This window comes from Dasypus novemcinctus, chromosome 11 (genome assembly GCF_030445035.2).
Source record: "Dasypus novemcinctus isolate mDasNov1 chromosome 11, mDasNov1.1.hap2, whole genome shotgun sequence".
NCBI lineage: Eukaryota > Metazoa > Chordata > Mammalia > Cingulata > Dasypodidae > Dasypus > Dasypus novemcinctus.
Window position 1 is genome coordinate 91,692,895 of NC_080683.1, and position 25,018 is coordinate 91,717,912.

Consider the following 25,018-nt stretch of genomic DNA (forward strand, 5'->3'; position numbering starts at 1 on the left):
AGAAATAGATTCACCAACAATATTAACTTCAAATGTGGAAGATTGAAACAAAAACAGCAGAAGCGAGGTAGAAAACCAAGGAAGATTAGACAAATGAAAGTAGTTCCAAAAAGGAGGAAGTGTAAAAATGATAAAGGTTGCAGGAAGTCAAATGAGTGAAGAATGAGAATGACACATGCAAGTAGATAATTGTGGGAATTGTGCTAATTAGAAAAAGATGTAGCCTCTGTGATGGGTAGAAGAAATGCTTGTCTGTTATGTTTTGTTAATAATTGCTCACATGTATAGACTGTTAACAAAAGCAAATGAGAAAGAGAAGGTGAATAAAAAATAGAGGAATAATTGAAATTATGAGGTTAATAATGAACAAATGGGAGACAATCCAGAGAACAAGTAGAAGGTTTATTCATCAGGTTAAGGAGGATGAAGATAAGAAAAGAGGTACATATCTATTTTGGCAATATTATCTTCTGAGTTTACTTTGTTCTGATTTCCCAGCTGTTGTTGGCTTATCTTTCTATACTCAGTCCTAATTTTCCTCAGGACTTTCCTGTATATGCACATTGTACCAGAACAAAAATCTGGAAATCATTCTTCATTTGTACTTTTATCCTTCCCTCCTATATGCAACCCATCAATATATCCGTCAGTGCTACCTTTAAAATAAATTTTGGATTCAATCACTCCTTGCTTCCTCTACCACCACCAACCCAGTTTAGGAGGTATCTATCACTCCTCTAATGGATAGAATGAATATGAGGCTAATTTCCAAAATGAAGTAAAACACTTTTGAGATTGATATAGATTGCTATTTATAATTACGGGGAACATTGGACAAAACTCAAAGTCCCAGTACAAATGGTCATGCTAGTAATGAATGGCCCTGTTTCCATTCATATCCTTGTACAGTCCATTCATCATATGGCTGTCAGATTGAAGAGTGGTCAAATGGTGCCTCACCAACTCCACTCCCCACATCCCCAGCTTCTAACTTCCTAGAGGCTTCAATTGGACATAGAATTAGAAGCAAACTGTGGCCAATGGCCTACAAGACCTTGCGTGACCTGCTTACCTCTCCCAATTCATTTCACAACCCGAGTCTCTTTTTTCTTGACTTCTGTGATCTCTTACCTCTGTTGTGTGCCTTAAAACACACCAAATTCTTTTCCACTTCAGGGCTTTTGCATTTATTCTTGCTTCCGCATGACATATGTTTTCTCAGGCTCTTCCGATGGATAGCTATCCCTGAAAAGTCAGGTCCAAGTTCGAGCTTTGAGGGTAATGTCCTCAGCATGCTCTTCCTTCACTACACAGTGTAACACATTTCTTACCTTCCATGCACTATTTACCTCATCACTTATTTCCCTTAAGCTCTTGCCATAACTTGTAATTACTTAATTATATTTACTTCTTTGTATTTATCTTCCCTCACAGAAAGGTAAGTTCCATGAGGTCAAGAATCATGTAGGGGAAGCGGACTTGGCCCACTGGATAGGGCATCCGTCTACTACATGGGAGATCCATGGTTCAAACCCCGGGCCTCCTTGACCCATGTGGAGCTGGCCCACGTGCAGTGCAAGGAGTGCCGTGCCACGCAGGGGTGCTCCCCGCGTAGGAGAGCCCCACGCTCAAGAAGTGCGCCCCATAAGGAGAGCTGCCCAGCGTGAAAGAAAGTGCAGCCTGCCCAAGAACAGCACTGCACACAGGGAGAGCTGACACAGCAAGATGACGCAACAAAAAGAGACACAGATTCCCATGCTGCTGACAACAACAGAAGAGGACAAAAAGAAAAACACGGAGCAAATGGACACAGAGAACAGACAACTGGGGGCGGGGGAAGGGGAGAGAAACAATAAAAAAAAAGAATCATGTATGTTTCATTCATCATTTTCCTCCAGTACCTAATGTAGTCTTTGCAGGTAATAAATATCTACCACATATTTTTTTTTAATGAATAGACTGGTGTATGCAGATAACTGAATCACTGGTGGGACATGAAGATGAGATAATTCCTTCTATTTCATCTGAGAATAAAAGGAAAAGAAAAAGATAGAAAGGAAAATTAATCTACTAAATTTATGTAGAATAGTGCAAGGATGTATGTAGAAAGTTCAGAAACAGGTTGTCACATTTTTTATAGCCACATAATTAATGACAAAGGTAAACATTATGGTATAATGGTGGGAAAGAATTGTTGTTTTACTAAGTCATGTTGGGTCACTTAAATCCATGTTAAAAAAGAAAAAGCATAACCTGACACCGACCCCCGACCTTACAACATCCAAAAAAAAATCATTATCCGATAGATTGAAGACATAAATGTGAAAATGTGAAGGGGAAATTATAAAAATTTTAGATGAAAGCATGTGATAACATCTTCATTATTTTGAAGAAAACAAATATTTCTTATTGGGCGCATAAAATTTATAACATAGACTGCATTAGAATTACAAACGGGTTCATTACAAACACCATGAGGAACTACTAAGATATTCTCAGAGAGGAAGGAAATACTTACAATGTGTTACGTCTTACGTGTATCCAGAATACATCAAGACATCCTCAAATCAATAAGATCAAGATAGGCAACTCAGTAGAAAGAATATAGGCAAAAGACTTGAATAGACACATCCCAATAAGGGTTATTCCAATAAAAATATAAAAAGTGCGCAATTATAATCATTGTCTTAGTTTTCCAGGGCTGCAGTAACAACGTGTCACTGGTTGGCTTAAACAACAGACGTTTGTCTCATGTTACTGGAGGCTAGAAGTCCAAACTCAAGTTGCTGGCAGGGTGATGCTTCCTCTAGAGCCAGTAGAGTTCTGGCGGTGACCGACAATCGGCGATATTCCTTGGCCTGTGGCACAGCTCTTTCACTGCCTTGATCACGTGACTGTCTCTCTCTATGACTCTTACTAAGCTGCACCCAAATTTTCTTTGCTTATAAAGACACCAGTTGTAATGTTTAACCCCCCCCACCCCCGACTGGTTTGGCCTCATCTTATCTAATAATATCTTCAAGGATCTTAGTTACAAATAAGTTCATGTTCACAGAACTGAGGGTTAGGACTTTAACATGTCTTTCAGGGGACACAATTCATTCCATGAGTCACCAGGGAAATAAAAATAAAAAATTAACAGATGATGAGTTTTAATGCAAATTAAAGAATAATTGTTATGCTACAATACACCCCCCAGAAGTGCTAACATGAAAAAGACATTTTAAAAAAACAACTAACTATTCACTGAATGAAGTGTAAATTGGTACACTCACTTTGAAAAGTGGCTTGTCACTATGCAATATAGCTGGTCATATGCAGACCATATGATGTAACAACTGTAATTCTAGGTATTCACCCATCAGAAATGTATAATTCTGCTCACTTAAAGATTTTTCACAGGGAGCACCAAACTAGAAACATCCTGAACATCTTTTTATAGTATAATGGACAAATATATTATGATGTGTTCATAAATTGGAATGCAATACAATATTAGGAATTACAAAGCTGGACCAAACAATTTTGATGAATGTTAGTTTTGAACTAGAGAGGTCAGAGACAAAATAGTATATACTGTCTAATACAAAGGTAAAAAAAAATAAAAGAAGAAAAGAAAATGAGAAATTAATCTGCATTGTTTGAAGTCAGGTGAGCTGGGAGCCAAGAGGGCTTCTGGTTGTCAGTAATGTTTGATTTCTTGGTTAAAGTGCTGGCTACCCAGGCATATAAAATTTCTGAACATACATCACTGTAAACTTTTATTTACTTTTTCTTATATCATATTATTCTTTAACAAAAAAGTAATTTTAAAAATTAGTTGTATGTGGCAGGGTATGAGGATTGAGAATACTTGAAATAGCTGACATTTGCAACTGTAAAAGGGAGCTAAATGGAAAGATTGCCAAGCAGGATAAGGAGCCAAGGTGAGGTTGGAGACTTGGAATTTATTGTTTCCGAATGTGCACAGCCATGTAAGTATCTCCAATCTCATTTCAGCAACTGTGGTTTGAGACTAGAGGAGATGGCACATTATAGATCCAGGCTGGGATATTTTTTAGGGCACATTGGCAGAAGGTTGAAGGGGCAAGGGAGTCATTGTTAACAAGAGATGCATTCACATTAGTGGACCTAGGTGGATAGGAAGAAAGAGAGGCTATATATATGAATTATTGCTATAGTAAGAGTAAATAAGTGAAAAAAAAAAATGGATGGATAAGTGGTATTACAAATAGGAACATACAGCCAAAAAGTCCAGAAATGGAGCAGTTTTACATCAGTACAAGGTCCAAGGTGGAGCTATGGATTTGAGGGGCTAGAACCAGGTGAACATGAAAGTCACTGGAGTTGAAAAACTTAAAGACTACCAAGTAATTGAGCTAGTCATGTGCATGAACATTGCACTAAGAAAAATGAAAGGAATTTGAATGGAGGGGAGGACCGTGAGCATAGCGTTGCATTCTCTGATAAATGTGGAGAAGTAATCAGGAGGTCCTACAACTCTGGGTTGTAGATCCAAATGACCATATAGGGAAGGAGGCAGGCGATGCACAAGAGGGGTAAGAGTTCTGATGTGCTAAGTGCCAGAATGGGGTTCAGCTGGGGACTAGCAGAATGCTGACACCATTCTTAACACATTAATTCCCATTCCTGTGACTGCACTATCATTTCAGAAGGTTAGGAGGTTAGGAGGTTAGGAGGAAAAGATAGTTTTAGCCAAAGCAGAGGAGTGGGAGTGGAAGTGGAAGATACACTTTGGGCTTCGATTACGCACAACAAGGATGTTAAGCACAGCTGCACCTCAAGGTTCCATGTAACTCTACCATTTATTTGTTTCGGCATTTCTCCAGAGCCAGGTTCCAGGTGGGTCAGATAATCCATGAGGCAGGCAGATGGTGGACTGTTCTTCAGGATCCCAAGAGAACGTCAGTGAGAATTCCTTATGATGCCCCTAAAGAAATTCTAGGCTGCATTTAGAAGGGGCAGTTGATTCCATTCTTGGGGCACATGCCTTCTTTGTACATTGTAGCAACTTCTGGTGGATGGGAAAAATTGAACAATTTTGGAAGGAGCCAGAGAATTGTAAGCTAGTGTTTAGAGTCATGATGCTAGGTATGCAATTTCTGATTCCCTGTTGAGATGATAGCTGGTAGCTAGGAGAAGTAACCTTCCCCATAACTGGAGCAAAATGTAAGCAGCGAATCCACCCTGGGGTGTGCTGAAAGAGAGAAAGGAAACAAGGTAGAAGCCAGGCTGGTAAGATATTAAAACCAGGTGGGGAGGAAGGAGATTCAAGACAAAACATTAAAGAATGACTGGCATAATGAGTGTATAGAGAAAATGAAAAGCACTATCTTTGGAAAATTCTGTCATTTTCTAAAGAAAAAGCATACATATTTCATTAGGTTGGGGTTCCAAAATTCTGAGTATGCACAAATTATAGAATGGAGGTGCAAGAAATTACAGAGTTGTTTCCAAAAAAAAAAGTTTAAGAGAAAGGGAGGATGAAGGGGGAAAAGTTTAAATGAGAGAAAAAATTTGCAGACTTAGCTGTTTCTTGAGAAAAGATTATGACTAGACAGGCCACTGAAGTGACCTGCATAAGAAACAAAAGTATTTTGAAGAGGCCAGCGAAAATCATTTCCCCTTCCTGGCTGTCCGTGAGATGCTGGCCTGCACTCTTCCTGCCTTCTAGGACTGAATTTAAATCAGTAAATAAAAATGTAAGGAAGTTCAAGCACTTCATCAATTTGAAGTGTTTAATGAGAAGTTCCAGGGTGCTATATCATGCTGTGGATGCTGGCTCAACTCCTCCACTCAATTTCTACCAGCCTAATTTATATTGTGGCAATAGTTTTAGTTTCGAGGTAAATATGGTGACCTTTTTTAACCCCACGTTAATTATCTTATGCCCCAAGTTTTCAGTTTTGTGTGATGTCTTTCAAGTTTTAAAATAATTATTGTATTTTATCTGTGCTATCCAGGAATATTTTATTCTTCATGCCATAAAAATTATGTAATTGTTTCTTTATCTTTGCTGCTTTTAGCATCCACACAATATCCATCTTTCTAATAGCTGAAAATTAAATGTGGCATTGTGTTTTGTATGTGCAAGGATTTCAGCTATGATTTAGTGGCAAAGGCTAGAAAATGCTCCCTTGGTGAAACCACTAACAAAGCATTATTTGGCTTTTCAGTGTGGAAAATGAATGTTGCATTTTTTTTCCTTTCCATCATCACCCTTAGAATTGCATCTTCTTGCAGTAGCATCAAGAATAACGCAAGGTCATTTCTAAAGTGCTTCCTTTTTTTAGCTTTGTTCACCTTTTCTCCTATGGAAGGAGTTTGTGTGGCTGAATTGTGACCCAAGTGTCTCTAATGTGTCCAGAACCTCCCCTCTAATTACTTAGGTGGACAGATACAAATGGAATAAATGCACAAAAGTTTGTAGTTTCCATAAGTGCATCCATTGTTGGAATTTTCATTATCCTTACCATCTAAAGGCTATGTGCTTTTTAAGTTAGGTAGCATTTTCTAAGTCAGAAGCAAAATGAAAGCATAGAAAACTTAATCTCAAATAGAAACTGTTGAACCACTCTCTATTTACCCTAAGTCTAAAGAGGACACTTAATAATTAAATTTTCCACTCTCTGAGACTTCCTTCCTTTACTATGCTACATTATAATGGAACTTTTCCCTTCACATAGAATGAAGGCTCCAAATTCGTGTTCTGCCATGTTAGAAGGCTCTTTGAAAACCCTGCTGAACTGTAAACCTGGGTCTAGTTAAGTTTTTATCTTAATTAACCTGTGTAATCTGTTTTTGAAAACAAAACTCATGCCTTCATTTGCATTTTAATTATAGGGGTCACAGACTGTCAAGTTTTAATTGGCTCAGGAGAACTATGTACAACCACGCCTAATGCTAAATGGAGCAGAGGGCTTTGCAAGGTCCAGCTGGTCTCATTAAGATTAGGGTTACCATAAATGGAAAAGGTTTACCCTCTTTCAGATTGCCCAGTATCTCAAAATCAATACAGAAGAGCTTCACAGTTTCCCTGATCTTACTAAAGAATGTCATAGATAATTTCTCCAGATGATTCTTAATACATTGCATTTACTAGGTATTATTTCTGCATGGATACCGTACCTACTAGCCCTTAAACAGCTAATGCTGATGGGACAAATTCAGACCCTTATTATAAATCTGTACAGAAGTGGTTGAATGAAAAGTCTCTAAAATTACCTAAATCCTGTGATTCTAAGGAGTTCCAAATCTTCTTAAGTATTTGTTATGTAAAAAAATATTGTTAGGTCAAAAACATTCTGAAGGTCATTATACTTTAGATGTAAATGCTCAACTCCTTCCCCTCTCTTGTTCTCAGTTCTCTTTTTTTTTTTATTTTCTTTTTTATTCATTATTCTTAATAACCAGTAGCTTTTTCAAAACCTACTGAAGTGAATCCATCTTTTCACTGGGTTCTGACAGATAGGGAGGCTTAAAAAATGCAAAGTCCTATCCATAAAGCATCTGAGGAAAAGATATCATAGATTTCCTTCTGAATGCATTCTCCAGCATGAAGAGCCCAGAGTAAAACACTTCAAGCAAGGATTGGGAGCATACATATGTTCAGCTTAAGACAGCTCGCCTCCCCTGTGCTCTCAGCTCATTTCACAGAAGCTTCTTAAGTTGGAAGTCAGTATGACATTCTGACACAAATATGCTGTTTTAGTATTTGACACAGAATTTAGCCTTGTACTCTGCCACCACTAAACATTAAAAGTATTTACAGGATGTCAAATGAAAAAAGACCATTTGTTTTTAATGATCTTTAGAAAATGTGAGCATTTATTTTAATGCTGTACCTTATTTGGGGAGGCTAGATTCAAGTAAGGACTACTTTTACCTGTATCTCCTTTATGTTAGACACATTCAGTGATTTCAGAAGAAACTCCTTAAGCTGTAATAACATTCAGGGAAAAGAGAAACACTATTACAGTGTTAAGATGGAAAATTTTTCCAAAACAAGAAATCTTTGACTTTTCTCCTCCACAGTCCTAGATATTGGTCCATCTTGATAGAGCCCTGCCATAAGCATTGGATTACTTTCCTGTCACAATATTTCTTATAACATCACCCTAAGCTGCTTTGATTTAGGGACTATAATAATGAGAATAGTTTTGAAATAGAGATATCACCTGGACAATCCTCCAAATCAACGCACAACATTTTTTTAGCAAATCAGCTATAACTCAGAACCTTCTAGAAATATGGTCCTGAGATTTCAGTCTTTGTATACCTTGAAGAAAAAAGCCCAATTACAAATAACCTATCCATACATTGGTCAACAGATTGAGTTCAGCATGACCACCAGGGGGAGCAAGTTACTGGTCAAAGGAAGTAATGTACAGTTCAGACTTTTAATAGAAAACCTTTCTTTAGAGGGCAAAATTGAACCACAATTTGCAAGAATAGAAGCAGAGCAACTTGACTCAAAATTAACAGAAACTTCTAAATCTCCAAAATAATAGCTTATTAAAATCCAATTGCTTCACTTTAGTTCCTGGAGTAAGTAGCTATGTGAATACCATATATTAATAATTGTTTTGTTTTGTTTCGTTTTCTATAAATTTCTTCTAGTGAGGCATCCTATTTTCCAAAGTGTCTATGATCTGCAGGCTACCAGTGCTTTGGAAGATGCAAATTACTCTACAAATTTAATGACAGATAAGGCTCATATAAGTATGGATAGGTAACAAAAATCTGGCAGTAGAGAAGGTCTGCATGCTCTTAAAATATGCAATGTATTTTAAATATAGGAGAAAGTTTTTTTCTGAATACACATTCTGGCTGTGTAAATAATATGAGAAGATGTAAAATAAACGTGAACACAGGCCTCAAAGATTTTGCACCAAAATTAGGTGGTAAGAACTTATAAAAAGGAAACAGTAATTTCTAGACAATCTGTCAGCAAGTACTTAAATCCTAAAACAGAGATATTCCATAAGTTTTTCATGACACAAGAAAGTTTGTTCATAGTGAAATTTAGCAACTGTTTACAAATCCATGTCATGTTAAACTACACAATTTGAACTGTTGTGTGTCATTATGAATATTTCACATTAATATTGAGCAAAATAATATCCTATATTTTTTATGTTGATACAATTCACTGATTTTATTCAGATTTCTCTAGCTTACTTGTACTCACTAGGTCTGTGTAATTGTATTACGTGGGAGGATCCTATATGAAGCACTGTAGTCAAGCTATAGAACAGAATCCCTTGTGTTACCCTTTTAGTAACTCTACTGCACGCCACTCCTAACCTTTGGCAGTCACTAATCTGTTCCCCATTTCTATAATTCTGTCACATCAAGAATGTCAAGTAAATGGAATTATATAGTAGGTAAACTTTTGGAATTGGCTTTTTTCACTCAGCATAATTTTCTAGATTCATCCATGTCATCTCATGTATCAGTAGCTCATTCCTTTTCATTGCTGAGTAGTATTCCAGGGTATGAATGAACCACAGTTTGTTTAACCAGTCATCTACTGAAGGACATCTGCATTGCTTCCATTTCTGGGCATTATGAATAAAGGTTCTCTGAATATGCATGTATAGGTCTTTCTGTGACCATACATTTTCATTTTGCGGGATAGATTCATGATCTTTTTTTCTGCATACTTCCCAGCATTTGGTGTTGTCAGTGATTTTTAATTAGGTATGGTGGGTATATAGTGATATCTAATTGTGTCTTAATTTGTGTTTCCCTGATAGTTAATGATGTTGAACATCTTTTCATGTGCTTATTTTCTAATTGTATATAGTCTCCATTGAAATGTCTGTTCATTTCTTTAGGCAATTTTCTAATTGAAATGCTTGAGTTTTTAAAATTAATTTTTATACACAAATACTATATATCCTTTGAGCACAATCTCCAGCTTTCCTTCTCCTTCAATCTCCTGTCTGTCTCTGAGAATATGCTAAACCTAGATATCTGGTATAAGTAACATCATACAATATTTATCTTCATGTTCCTTGTTTATTTCACTGAACATAATGTTTTCAAGGTCCAGCTATTTGCAGCATATCTCAGAACTTCATTTATTCTTATATCGATATTCAAGGTGTGCATATCCATTCATTTGTTGACATTTGGACTGTTTTCATATTTTGGTGATTGTGAATAATGCTGCTATGAATGTTGGCGTATAATTATCTGCCTGAAACCCTATTTTCTTTTTTGGGTAGTATATACCTAAGAGTGGAACTGTGGGGTCATAATTCTATATTTAACTTTCTAAATAATGGCCATTTTGCTTTCCACAGGGGCTGTGCCATTTTATATTCCCACCAACAATGGACTCGAGTTCCAATATCCTTATATCCTCTCTAATGCGTTTTCTTTTTTTTTTCTTTTTTCTTTTTTTACACATTTTAAATTAAATTCAATGGATTGCAGAGAATGTTACATTAAAAAAATTTTAAAAATCATAAAAAACATGAGGTTCCTATATACCCCGCTCCCCACCCCTCACCCCATCATTTTTGTAAATTATATTTTTCTGAAGATCACAAAAAAAGGTTACATAAAAAATATAAGATGTTCCCATAGATCCTCCAGCCCCCCACCCCACTCCTCCCACACCAACAACCTCCTTCATCATTGTGGCACACTCATTGCACTTGGTAAACACATTTTGGAGCACGGCTGCACCACAAAGATAATAGTTTACCCTACAGTTTACACTCTCTCCCAGTACATTCTGTAGGTTAAGGCAGTATATATAAAGTCCAGCATCTGACCCTGCAATATCATTTAGGACAACTTGAAGTCCCAAAAATGTCCCCATATCACATCTCTTCTTCCCTCTCTCTGCCCTCAGCGACTACTGTGGTCACTTTCTCCTCCTCAATGCTATAATTTCTTCTATCACTATTCACAATAATTTTATAGTAGAATACCATAAGTCCACTCTAATCTATACATTATTCCTCCATTCTGTGGACCCTGGGATGGTGATGTCCATTCCACCTCTAGATCAAGAGGGGGCTTAGATTACAATGGATAATGGATACAATTTCTCTGCTTGCAGTTGTTGGCACTCTTGATTACCTGGTATGGCGTTTGACCATCTTCACCTGCTTGTTAGCTGACCTGGGTAATTCCAATGAACCAGAGAGTAGGAGTCGCAACTCTGCTGAGGCTCAGGGCCCAGCTGGCACATGGGCAGTTCAGAGATTCAAGTCCCTGAGTATGCACCATCCCTAGTACCAACTACAAGTTCAGTAAAGTGACAAAGAGGTATGTGTAGAAAGGTCACATGTAAGACCAGCTCCATCTCACTCAGAAGCACAAATTCCAAATAAAGCCCCTCTGACATGGCACAGAACTCCAAATCCATCTGCCATGACCACATACACTGTGGATCTCCATAGCCTTCAGGAGAACCAGCACCTAGGGCTGTATCTACTTTGGCTCTCTCTGGGGTCCTGCTGAGATATGTGCAAGTATGACCCTCTGATGACCTTCCGAATCCTTTTGGAAGATTCTTAGCCATATAAACTCATTTGTCTTTGCCATTTCCCCCTTTTATTCAAGGTCAAAAAGCAGTTTTTAACACTTGATCCAATATGTAGGCTGAGATATTCTGCTGGTCTGTGTTGACCCTTTTATTCAAGGTCTTTTTCTAGTTACATCACCAGTTAGTGTTTGGTAGTAATCCCTCAGTGCTAGGGAGGCTCATCCCCAGGAGTCATGTCCCATGCTGGGAAGAAGGTAATGCATTTACATGCTGAGTTTGGCTTAGAGAGTGGCCACATTTGAGCAATGTGGAGGCTTTCAGGAGGTAACTCTCAGGCACCCTGCAGCTCTAGGCCTGGTATATGTTTCAGGCACACAGGCTCATAAGCATAGTCATCAGTATCAAGGGCTCATTATTGGACCATCCTTCCTTGTTGGTCTTTGCTGTTGCACTTGGGGGATTATTGTTGTTCTGTTGGGGAATGTGACAGAGTTCCCCTGGGTAGGAGCTCAGCACTCCCTCAGTTGACATTTGTAACTGTAACTACTATAAAAATACCCAACATATATCAGAACATTTTTATGTCCCCTATATACATGCCCTGGAGAACTCTCCCCACTCATGTGCCCGCCATCAATAACACCCCATACCAGTGTTCCTCCCCTGCCATAGTTTAACCTTTCTGTGGTCCAAAACTTCTTCAACAATGAAGCCTAATATATAGCCATGCTTGTGGATGTGAAGTTATCTCATTGTGGTTTTGATGGTATTTACCTAATCGCTAATAATATTAAGCATCTTTTAATATGCTTATAGGCCATTTGTATATCTTTTATGCAAATATGTCTGTTGAAGACATTTGCCCATTTTTAAATTGGCTATTTTGTCTTTTTGCTGTTGCATTGCCAAATTTTTTATATAATCTAGATATTAAACCCTTATCAGATTTATGGTTTGCAGCTATTTTATCCCAATCTGTAGGTTATCATTTCACTTTCTTGATAATGTCCTTTGAGGTACAGAAGTTTTAATTTTTATGAAGTGGAATTTTCCTTTTATTTTGGATTTTTCCTGCTTTTGGTGTCATATCTAAGAACCCAGGTGAAAAGATGGGTCCCTATGTTATTCCCTATGGATTTTATGGTTTTAGCTCTTATGTTTAGGTTGTTGATCCATTTTGAGTTAAACTTTGTATATGGTGTGAGGTAGGCATTCAACTTCATTCTTTGGCATATGGATGTCCAATTTTCCCAACAACATTTGTTGAAGAAACTTTTATTTTCACATCACGTATACTTGGCACCCTTGTTGAAAATCAATTGGTTATAGACGTGTGGGTCCATTTCTGGACATTTTTTCTGTTTCATTGGCTTATTGGTCTATCCTTATGCCAGCAGCACACTGTTTCAATTACTACAGTTTTGTAGGAAGTTCTGACCAGGAAGTGTGAGTCTTTCAACCTCTTTCTTCTTTTTCAAAATTGATTTGAGTACTTGCATTAGTCAGCCAAAGGGATGTTGATGCAAAATACCAGAAATTGGTTGGTTTTTATAAAGGATATTTATTTGGAGTAGGAGCTTCTAGATACCAGGTCATAAAGCCTAACTTACTTTCCTTACCAAAGTCTATTTCCACTGTGTTGGAGCAAGTTGGCTGCCAATGTATGCAGGGTTCATGCTTCCTGGGTTCCTCTCTTCCTCAGGTTTCTTTTCCCTGGGCTCAGTGTTCCTCTCTTTCTGGGGCTTGCTTCTGTTTCCTCTTTGAATTTATATCCTGGGGCTCCAGCTTAAGGCTTCAGCACCAAACTCCAACATCAAAACTCCAACATCAAAAACCCTTAACTCTGTCCTTTGCCATGCCTTTTATCTGTGAGTCACCAACCACCTAAGGGTGGAGACTCAATGACCTACTGGCACAAGTGGTTTTCATAATTACTTAATCAAGTAAACCTAAAAATCCAATATAATTTAATCTGCCTGGAGGAAAAGATCAGTTTTCAAACATAATCCAATATTTCTTTTTGGAATTCATCAATAATATCAAACGGCTACACTTCAGCCTCTGAATTTCAAAAAGACACTACAATATTAAAAAACAAAAACAAAAAAACCTTAAATCAGTTACAATGTGAGTACTAAATCATGTAACAATCAATTTAAAGAAATGCAATTTGTTCTGGGGCAAAGTCCGGTCTGCTATAGACCTCTGAAACTTGCAAAACAATTCATCTACTTCCAGTACACAAATGGACAGACAAAGGCTAAACATTTTCATTACAATAAGGAGAAATTGGGAGGGAAACATGATTCATGGTTTCTCTCAGTCAGTAGACCTGCAAGGAATCTCCTGTTTGATTTCAAAGCCTGAGAGTCATTCTTAAGAAGATGTTTTTTTCTCCTTGGGGCTTTATGGGAGCTCATTCTTTCCAAAGACTTGCCCAACAGCCATTTTCTTGGTTCCACCCTTATCAAGCATCTGGATGTTGACCAAGCTCCAGACCTCTCCCTCCAAGAGTGTTGGGGTGATTGCCACACCTCACCCAAACTTTGGGTTACAGTCTTAACCCACCTTGTACAGTGATGTGAAGACAACATTCCCCCTAACCTTTGGGCTACAGGTTCTACCCTCTCCGAGCAATGAGTTGACCACCTGGCTTTCCCTAACCTTTGGGGGACAGGTCCACCCCTCTCAGACCTGTGGGGTGCTGACCTTAACCACCTTAATCCTTGGGGAATGTGCTCCACTCTCCCTGTACCCTGGGAGAGCAAAGCCCTGCCAGAACATCAGGCAGGAACATCCATTCTTTTCATCTGCTGGGGCAAATTCACCCTCTCTGTACACATGGGTGGGGTTCCTCTCTTGGCCCAAGATGATGTCCTATTTCCAGATATCAGCTTCCATAGTTTTCCTCTTAAAGCTGTTTCTCCTTAAATCTCTCCTTTCCATGTCCCTTTTAGTCCAAGCTGACAGTGCTTTTTTTTTTCCATACAGTTCTCTCAAAAACCTTGTTGGTTTAGCATGCAAGAAGCAGGGGTCTAAGCCATCAGATAGTAAGACTTTCTACAAGTCTTTCTGAGATAACTGCATCCTCAATCCTGATTTGCAAGTTCCAAGTTTAGTTAAGTCCTCCAATGGGGCACATTCATTCGGGAGCTTGATTTCCAGAGGTTTGGAATTTCCAGAATCAGTTTCTGTTTTCTTTGTGACTAACAGTTCAGTCCTCATCATATCACTCTCATCTAGCACTTTGCTGTAAGCTGCAAGCAGAAGCCAAGCCACATTCTCTGGGTTTACTTTGGAAATTTCTTTAGCTAAATGCCCAGGCTCACCATTTTCAAATTCTGCCTTCCATAAACCAGGAATTAATCTTGCTAAGTTCTCTGCAACTTTAAAACAAAGATTACCTTTCCTCCAGTTTCCAATAATAGTTTCATCATTTACTTCTAAGGCATCATAAAAAGTCTCTTTAGCATCCATATTGTTATCAACAGTCTCTTCAGAGCAATCTAGGCCTTTTTCATCAAGCATTTCATAATTTCTCCAAAAAATACCCCTTACCCATTTACAAAACCTTTCCATCACTTTGGTAATTGCAAAAGCACTTCCCCATTCCTCGGTACCAAAGTCTACTATTAGTCAGCCAAAGGGGTGTTGATGCAAAATACCAGAAATTGGTTGGTTTTTATAAAGGGTATTTATTTAGGGTAGGAGCTTATAGATACCAGGTCATAAAGCCTAAGTTACCTCCCTTACCAAAGTCTATTTCTATGTGTTGAGCAAGTTGGCTACCAATGTCTGCCAGGGTTCATGCTTCTTGGGTTCCTTCCTTCCTCAGGTTTCCTCTTTGAACTTACATCCTGGGGCTCCAAGTTAAGGCTTTAGCATCAAACTCCAGCATCAAAACCCCAACATCAAAAACCCTTAAATCTGTCCTTTGCCATGGCTTTTATCTGTGAGTATCCACCCACATAATTACTTAATCAAGTAAACCTAAGAATCCAATATAATGTAATATACCTGGAGGAAAAGATCAGTTTTCAAATATAATTCAATATTTCTTTTTAGAATTCATCAATAATATCAAATGGCTACAATACTCATAGCCCCTTGCAGCTACAAATGAATTTGAGGGTTAGCTTTTCCATTTCTACAAAAAGAAAAAATAAAGTCTACTGAAGATTTGATAGGGATTTTGTAGATTCTGTAGATTGCTTTGGGTAATTTTGACATCTGAACAATATTGAGTCTTCCTATCCATGAACACAGGATGCCTTGACATTTATTTAGGTTTTCTTTAATTTCTTTCAGCAGTGTTTTGTAGTTTTTCAGTACACAAGTGTTTTATATCCTTGGTTAGATTTATTCCTAGATATTTTATTTTTTGAATTTATTTTAATTGGATTTATTTTCTTATTTGTTCTTTGAATTGTTCATTTCTGTATAGAAACAAAAATGATTTTTGCATGTTGATCTTGCACTCTGCTACTTTTCTGTATACGTTTATTAGGCTCTTAATAGTTTTCTTGTGGTTCCTTTGGATTTTTTCTCTGTAAGATCATGTCAACAGCAAATAGAGATAGTTTTGCTTCCTCCTTTCCAAATTGGATGTCTTTTATTTCTTTTTCTTGCCTAATTACTCTGGCTAAAACTTCTAGTACAATATTGAATAAGAACAGTGACAGTGATTATCCTTGCCTTGTTTGACATCTTAGGGGTGGTCTTAGTCTTTCAGCACTGAATATTAAGTTAGCTGGGGTTTTCAAAAATGGCCTTTATAATTATGAGAATGTTCCTTCTAATCCTAATTTTCTGCATGTTTTTTATCATAAAAAGATGATGGATTTTGTCAAATTTCTTTTCTGCACTTAATGGGATGTGTGTGAGTTTTTTCCCTTTGTTCTATTCATATTTTTGTTTCTTGATCCACCCCTTCATTCCTGGGATAAGTTCCACTTGGTCACAGTGTGTGTGTGTGTATATATACTTTAAAAGATTTATTTTTTATCTTTCTCACCTCTTCCTCCCCCTCCCCCCCTCAGTTGTCTGCTCTCTGTGCCCATTCTCTGCATGTTATTCTGTGTCCGCTTATATTCTTGTCAGCAGCACTGGGAATCTGTGTCTCCTTCCTGTGTCATCTTGCTGAGTCAGCTCTCCATGTGTGCAGTACCACTCCTGGGCAGGCTGCACTCTTTTCACGCTGGGCTGCTCCCCTTATGGGGTGCTCTCCTTGCCCGTGGGGCTACCCTATGCGGGGGACACTCCTGCGTGGCATGGCACTCCCTGCGTGCATCAGCACTGCGCGTGGGCCAGCCCATCACATGGGTCAGGAGACCCTGGGTTTGAACCGTGGACCTCCCATGTGGTAGGTGGACACTCCATCCATTGAACCAAATCTGCTTCCCTGTATATTCTTTTTAATAAACTGTTAGATTCAGTTTGCTAGTATCTTTTAAGGCTTTTGCATTGTATTTGTAGGAAAATTAGTCTGTAAGCTTCTTTTCTTTTGCTTTTTTATCAGGCTTTGATATCTGGGTAATACTGGCCTAATAGAATGAATTAGGAAGTACTCACTTCTCTTCAATTTTTTGAAATTATTTGAGCAGCATTGGTATTTATCTTTATATAAATGTTTGGGAAATTCACCAGTGAGGTCATCTGCACCTGGATTTTCTTTTTTAGAAAGAATTTTTTTATTCTGCTGCTGTACTTTTTATAGGTTTGTTGAGGTTTTATATTTATTTTGGAGTAGGTTTGGTAATTTGTGTGTTTCACAGAATTTTTCTATTTCACCTATAGTAAGTGATTTTTGGCATACAATTGTTCATAGTATTCACTTGTAATCCCTTTTATTTATGGAGGATCAGTCCTCATGTGATCATTTTCATTTATAATTTTAGTTATTTGGTCTTTTCTTTTGTCAGTCTAAAAGTTTAGAATTTTATTCATTTTTCAAAGAACCAAATTTTTGCTTTTTTGATTCTCTCAATTGTTTCTGTATTTTCAGTTTCATTTATCTCCACTCCAATCTTTATTATTTCCTTCCCTCTGCTTTAGATTTAATGTGAAAAAGCTAGGGTAATTATTTGAGATCTGTCTTCCTTTTTATATGTGCATGCTTAGCTATAAATTTCACTCAACCCTGCCCTGGTTGCATCCCTTAAATTTGGTTATATTTTATTTTTGTTTTCATGCTTCTCTATATTCTAATTTCCCTTGTGATTTCTTTTAACCCATTGTTTGTTTAAGGCTTTGCTGTTTAATTTCCATGTATTTGTTAAAATTTCCATTTTCCTTTTGTTATTGATTTCTAGCTCTTTTCCACTGTGGTATAAGAAGTTACTTTGTATAATTTCAAAATTGTAAATATTATTGAAATTTGTGTTATGCCATAACATATTATCCATCTTGGAGAATGATCTAAGTGTACTTGAAAAGAATGTGTATTTGCTGTTGTTGGGTGAAGTGTTCTATATTTGTTTGCTAGGTCTCATTCATTTGTACTATTGTTCAAATCTCTATTTTCTTGTTGTTCTGTCTAGATATTCTATCCAGTGTTGCAAGTGGTATTTGCAAATCTCCAACTAGTAAGACAGACCTATTTCCCCCTTCAATTCTATCAAAGTTTGTTGCACATACTTTGGACCTCTTATTATGTTTATAATTGTTATATTCTTGTCAAGTTCACCCTTATTCTCTTGTAACAGTTTTTTTATAAAATGTATTTTGTCTGATATTAGTATGCTACCCAAACTCTCTTTATTTTTATTTGCATGGAATATCTTTTCCATTCTTTCACTTTCAACTCATTTGTGTCTTTGGACCTGTTATGAGTCATTTTTAAACAGTGTATAGTTGGATAATGTTTCTTTATTCATTATGCCAATCTCTGCCTTTCAATGTGGAGTTTAATCCTCTAACAGTTAAGGTAATTACTGATAAAGCCAGACTTACTTCTATCACTTCAGTTTTTGTGTGTCATACCTTTTTTAGACTCACCATTCTTCAATTGCTGTCTTCCTTTGTGTTTGGATGATTTTAGTTATGAGTTATTTCAATCATATCTCATTTCCTTGTGTGTAGATTTTTTAGATATTTTTACTATGGTACCATGGAGATTACATTAAAAATCTGAAATCTATTACACCTTATTTTGTATTGATACCTACTTAACTTCAATAGCCACACATTCTAGTCTTATGTGCCCTTTCTCTCCCTTTTATCTTGTTCTTACCCCACATTACAATTTTATACATTTCACATGTTATAACAAAGGTTTATCATTGGTTTTTGTGTATGTCAATTTTAAGCCAGTTAATAAGTAAAAGATGTCATTACAAGGAAAAATGCAATAATATTGTCATTTGTATTTACAAATACAGTTACCAATATTGGAGATATAGCTATTTATTATGTATTGGATATATAATAGAAAACAAAATTATTTTGTCTGCATTCCACTGGGTCTATGGGGGAAGGAGAATATTTACCAAATAATTATCAAATATAACACCCAAGCATAAGGTGAAATGACAAAATTGCAGTGGGAGAGTATAATAGGAATTCTAACTTTTGGTAAGTACTTAGGGAAGTCTTCTCAGAGATATTTATGATGTGACAGACACTATGAATGAGCCAAGTATATCATGAGAACTATGAACTAGAGGAAGGGAGACTGTGCAGAGAGAAGACTTGACTTGGTTAAGGAAATGAGAAAAGACTACTGGGTCTGAAGTTGATTGATCAAGGTCAGTGAAGGTCAAGGTGGAAGGGCATAGGTTTTGTAAGCCACATTGAAGATTTTAGATATTAATCAAAATACAGTGGGTTGCAGAAGGGCTTTATGCCAGTGACATGATCCATATTGTTTTGAGGTCACATTGGCATATATAGAGAGAAAGAAATGGCATGGAAATAAAGGGAAAGCAGGAAGAGCAATTAAGAGAACTTAGTGGTAATTCAGGTGAGAGAGGATGATGGCTTGAATGAGGGTGGTGAAATGTTGCTGCCTCCCTTCACCCCTCCTCCTAGCCTTTGTTATCTCCCTTTTCCAGCCGTTGCTATCCTTCCCGCCAGTCCCGTCCACTTAGCCAACTCATAATCTGCCCCCTTTCTTAATCACCGCCTACTTCATAGCTGCCTGCACAGTTCCGCCTATCCACTACCGCCCCGTAGTTTACCCGCCCCAATTCCTACCCCTCCCTTGACCCGACCTTATATAATCAAGTGTATTTCCGCAATAAATTAGACTAGCTCATTCTCACAGGCTGTCTCCGTGGTTTTTACCGCGCGTCCCCCACGCCTGGAGAACCTAGGCCTACGCGTTGGCCTAGGGGCTCACCGCCGAGCCGTGGAAGCCCGCCCGGTCCTCGTAGGTTGCTAACTTAGAGTAGCAGCCCACAGCAGGGGTTGCTAACTTGGAATAGCAACTCACAGCAGTGAAATGAAGTGAAAATCAAGAGTGAAAGTGAAAATGGTATATACTGTGTAGATAGAATCATGACTTCGTGATGGATTGAGTGCAGAGAATGAGGGCAAGAGAAATTACAAGGCTGGGAAATGCCCCTTAATGATATATGGAAGACTGGGATGAAACAGGTTTTGCAGAAGAAAAATTAGCCATTCAAGTTTTCAAACATTTGAATGTTGTACAGTCTGTAAGGCTTGTGAGCCATGCAAATGTTGATGTCAAGTTACTTGGGCATATGAGCCTTACCATTCTGTACTCATATATATGTGTATGGGTGTGAAATAAGCAAAATGACTTACCTGGACATATAAAAATGCAAGTCATTGCCATGAAGTGGAAATTGAAAGCAAGGCCGTTAACAAGATAATTAGAGGAAGAGTATAGAGTGAAAACTAAAGGGTGCCCAATCCTGAACACTGAGGAAACTGATTATTTAAATATTCAGAATATACTTGAAGCTTGCCACAGAAATTGAGAAGAAAGTGACATCAAGACAAGGGAAAATCTAGAACTGTGATTATTGAGGTGCTAAAATGTTGCTGCATGTTTTGGAAGGTTTTATTTTAAATGAGATAACCATACCTTAGGAAGTAGCAATTATGATTGAATACACTGGCTATATTTAGAATTACTCTTTAAAATCAAAGCCCCTTGAGTTATATAGGGCATATGTCGAGGGTGCATGGTAATGTTTGGATATACTCATAGGGGTAACAATTAAAAACAACACCTGGGGGGGTACTGGGTTCCTGGCCGGGGGTGCTCTGTCGTGGTCCCTAGGTGAGCAGCAGCAGTCCCCCAGGTGCAATGGTAAGGACCAGGAAGGAATGAGGGTCCAACAGTGAGCCCCTGATACTAATGACTATGCTTGTGAGCCTATACACCTGAAATAAGAACAAGGCCTAGAGAAGCACTGTGCCTAGGAGTTTCCTCTGACAGCCTTCATGTTACTCAAATGTGGCCAGTCTCGAAGCCAAACTCAGCATGTAAATGCAATGCATTCCCCCAGCGTGGGACATGACACCCGGGGATGAGCCTCCCTGGCACTGAGGGATCACTACCAAGTACCAGCTGATGATGCAACTAGAAAATGACCTTGAATTAAAAGTTCAATGCGGACCAGCAGAATATCCCTGTCTACATATAATAACAGGAGTTTAAAATGCTGTTTGACCTAATGTAAGGGGGAAATGGAAAGGAGAAATGAGTTTATATGGCTATGAGTCTCTAAAAAAGAGTCTGGGGGTTGTCAGAAGGATTGCCCTTATGCACACCTGAGCAGAGTCTCAGAGACAGATAAAGCAGATACAACCCCAGATATTGGTTCTTCTGAGGGCTAAAGAGACCCACAGGCTCTATGGTCATGGCAGATGGGGTTCACTGCCATGTCAGTTGGCCCTTCTTTGGAGCTGGTGTTTCTGTGTGATGGAGCTGGACACAAATGGGATCTCTTTTCACAAGACTTTCATGCTACTTTACTGGAATTGTAGTTGATGTAGTTGGGGTTTAAGATATATCTAGGGGATTTGAATCTCTGGACTGACAATATGATAGCCAGGCCATGAGCCTCAACAGACTTCAACTCCTACACTCTGATTTATTGGACTTACCCCACTCAGCTAACATGGAGTTGAAGAATGTCAACCACCACACCATGGAGCCAAGAGTGCCTATAACTGAAAGCAGGAGGATTGCATCCAGTATCCATGTGGAATCTAAGCCTCCTCTTGACATAGATGTGCAATGGACACAACCAATCCAAGGTCCACAGAGAAAATGTGGCATTGGTGTGGGAAAAGTGGCCATGGTGGCTGCTGGGTGTGGGGAATGGGAGGAAGAGATGAGATGTGGAGGCGTTTTCGGGACTTGGAGTTGTCCTGGGTGGTGCTTCAGGGACAATTACCAGACACTGTAGATCCTCCCAGGGCCCACTGGATGGAACATGGGAGAGTATGGGCTATGATGTGGACCATTGACCATGAGGTGCAGCGATGCCCAGACATATACTTACCAAATGCAATGGAGGTGTCATGATGATGGGAGAGAGTGTTGCTGTGAGGGGAGTGGTGGGGTGGGGGCGGTGGGGTTGAATGGGACCTCATATTTTTTGAATGTAATATTTTTAAAAAATGAATTAAAAAATTTAAAAAAAATCAAAGCCCCTTTAATGACTATCTATAAAAACGTGAACTATATAAATATTTCAAGGAAATATTCTGTTATACAACATTTGAATATTTAGAAAATAAAATTGATGAAGTACATGTACCTTTGGTCATTGCACTTCAGTTGCATACTCCTTGAAAAATGGTCAAGATTTGAGTGGTTATAATGGCTTTAGTTACCATGCAACTTTCCTAAATAACTGTCAGGAATGCAAGCTGCCAGCAATTTATTTTTCTGCTATTCCTGGGTGGTTCTTTCATGTAGTTGGCCATAGATATTTCTTTTGGTTGTTAAAACCATGCTTCTTTTCTCACTTTGTTTCCTGTAACTTATTTGCTAATAGCTCCAGTTGTTAGCATATTTTTTACTCCTGCTACACATTTTACTGTTACAGGTACTCTCAAGTTCAGATAATGTTCCTAACTGTTCACAGGCTACTTCTGTCAAGGATCTTAGATAAAGTCTCTTGGAAGTTAGCTTTGAGGACATTTCAATGATCTGCCTTCTTATGAATCAGAGCACTGTGTACATAAGCTGAAATCCCCCTACCCAGGTGCCCTATTGTCCCATATGAGGTTACAATCTCTGTCCATGTCAGTCTCACATATACAGAATTATCTTCCTCTTTAAGGCAAATAAATACAGAATATAGCCAGTACCTTCGTCCCTGCATTCCAGGCCACAGATATTTACCTCAATGCTGCCTGTGGACATTTTTTTCTGGTAGCCTAAGTACACCTGCTGTGTACCTTTAGTGTATGAAGTTCATAACAGGGAAGTGCAGAAAATTCCATCACCATATACCTCCAGTTAAGCTTTACAATATAACAATCTATCAAAAATCCTTTTTAATATGAACTGTTTACTATCATATTTGTGTCCTTAAAGCTAATCATGATAGACTACGGCTGTAGGTAAACACAAAAGAACTGGGAAACATTACCAATTTAATTTTTCCTTTCTACTCTGTAGTGGATATGCTTAATATCTGATCCAGTCAAGGAAACACTTAACATTTGTGCAGTTTAATTTTGATCTTTAATAGTATGTTAAATGGAATTATTGATTTTAATTGGGATTTTCTCCTCAAATTGGAGTATTTTTGCCCTTGCAAGTTCTTTTTTCTTTTTCCTTTTCTTTAGATATAAAATCATTTAAGACGCCATGCTTCCTGTCAGACAAAACACTTGAAGAACAATGTTATGTTGATTTTAACCACAAGGCTTTCCAGACGTCTCAGAAAGAAGCCTTTTGCCTGACATTGAGGTCTTAAAATCTAGTTCACAGCAAATGCAAACCTTGCATTTAATCTAAAATAAAGTATTGTAAAGCCATTTGGGTTTACATACTTGGCCCAAATCAAGTGTATTGAAAGATGCTTCCTTTATCTTGTAAATATTGTCAAGAAAATTATATAAACTTACATGGTGATGTTGCACTTGGACTATAAATAAACTTCCAAATATAATGCCCTGTTCACTTAAAGATTCTCCTGAAAAACTCTTGTTGTTTATGTCTTTATTGGTAGGTTAATCATTCCTAGGCCTTTGTGCCTAAGGTGTCCTCTTAATGACCAATGGACCTGAAAGAAGTGGATGGGGAAAAAGCCTGGCTCATGAACTGAGTTATAAGAGAGCCTTCTATGAATTCATAACACAGCTGATTATTTTATATTCCAGAAGCAACTCTTTGCAACTATGATAGTTAGAGAATGAGGTCAGTATACTTGGCATTTATAGTATCTGATGTGTTGAATAGTGACATAAGATGGTCTTCACAGCATCTGAGATACAAGGAAAATCATTAACAGAAAACACACCTTTTTGACTAGATCAATTACTCTTCAGCACACCCTTTCTCCATCAATGTTTTGTGGCCAGGAAGTTCAGATATATTTTTCAAAATGTTTATAGGCACTCCTGAGAGAGATATGTTATGTATGTGATTATATAAAACCTCCACTGGAGCTGGAATTAGCATGGTCAGCTAGTGAGTAAACTCCTGAAAAATTTTCACTTTGGACATAAAAATAATTATCAGTTGAAAAGGTTTTTCTGTAAGCTAAGCTAGCTTTCTACTTGTGCTGCTACTGAAGTTCCTGGCCAGAATCTGAAAACAACATTGAGATGCTTTGTAAAAAATGCCTTGAGTTTAGATCCAATTTACTGATACCCTACAACTAATCTGTTAAACAGTACATTTTCAAAGACGGAAAGTACTCTGGCCTGGTTATCACTGATATTGAAATAGAAAATAACTGTAGAGTTGACAAGCTCTATTATGCATAAAGAGAAAGAAAACTGAAGAAGACACTGCATTTTATTAAATAAAAACTAACAGTACATTTTAATTCTTTTGTTATTTTTGTGATTTTTACGAATTTTTGTAAGTCAAGTCCTTTTTGCAAGTTCTGCTTAATTCTTAAAACTTTTAAAATTGCCTTTCTAAAACCAGTATATAAATTATAAATAAACTGAAAATTAGAAGGTGGACATGAATTGTTCACATTTACTGATTTGCCTTCTGGTATTTTTGTTTTTGTTGCTGCGGTAGAAAAACAGTTTCAATAATATACTGTTATAATTCTGCAAGGTGCTTTTTCAATCTTACCATTATATAAATGTTTTTCTTATACAGTACTTGATATGCATTAAGGATTATTTTTAAATGCATGAAAAATAAAGAATACAATTATTAGAGTAATGCATATTGACATTATTCATAAACATTATTTGAATATTTGTTTAATCAAGCAAATATACCATAATTATTAACCATTACCATATTACCTGGTATTTAGGTTGTTTCCAGTATTTTCTTTTATAAATAATAATGGAAAATGCTTCTTTAATTGTAAA